Genomic DNA, 726 nt, shown 5'->3' with positions numbered 1-726 from the left:
CTCCAATGGCAATAAGAAGGGTGATTATGTTTTCTATGTGTTTGTTGTACAGGTGAAGTTAGAGTTAAGGCTTGGCTTGGAAATAGGAGAACCACCATGTCACAGACCTTGATTTCTGAGAAGTGAAAATAACAAATTATGTTTGAAAAACACACTACAAATGATGGCAAGACTAACATTTTCTTGTTGTTTTGTTACGGTTTGTCATAAAATGAACAGAGAAACAGAGTAATGGGAATAGGCAATGATAAATTCTTCCTCTGCAGTGTGGGATCCAGGAGTGTTTCTCCTGCTGGGACAAGACTCAGATGTGCATCGTTTCCAGACAATCCTGGCTAGTTCTGCAGAGGAAACCCAGGCTCAAAGTCAAGAGGGAGCCTCAAAATGCTCTAGGAGGGCCCCAGAGCAACCTCTTGGGGGACCAAAGCTGTAGAGGACACCTGCCACGTGATACAGGTCCCGACAATACAACCAAAGAGAAGTTGCATTTACATTGCTTGCGTTTGGCAAAACTTGCATATTGCTTGACTGAAAATATCATTATCTGGAATATAAAAGTATTAATGTTTGGAACATTCCCAAGTGATCCTGCTTAATGACAAACCTTGGCAGTCTTTAGTAGACATAACATTTCAGCAGTGACCCTTGGCTGCTAGGACAGCATAATGAAAGAAACAAAAGCTTTTTTATGGTTTTTCCTGAATCTATTCAAAGAATTAGCTTTCT

The sequence above is a fragment of the Neopelma chrysocephalum genome, unplaced genomic scaffold (assembly GCF_003984885.1).
Source record: "Neopelma chrysocephalum unplaced genomic scaffold, ASM398488v2 Primary Assembly neopelma1_86, whole genome shotgun sequence".
In the NCBI taxonomy this organism is placed as follows: domain Eukaryota; kingdom Metazoa; phylum Chordata; class Aves; order Passeriformes; family Pipridae; genus Neopelma; species Neopelma chrysocephalum.
The sequence above is the reverse complement of the archived record's forward strand: the minus strand, read 5'-3'. Positions refer to the sequence as shown.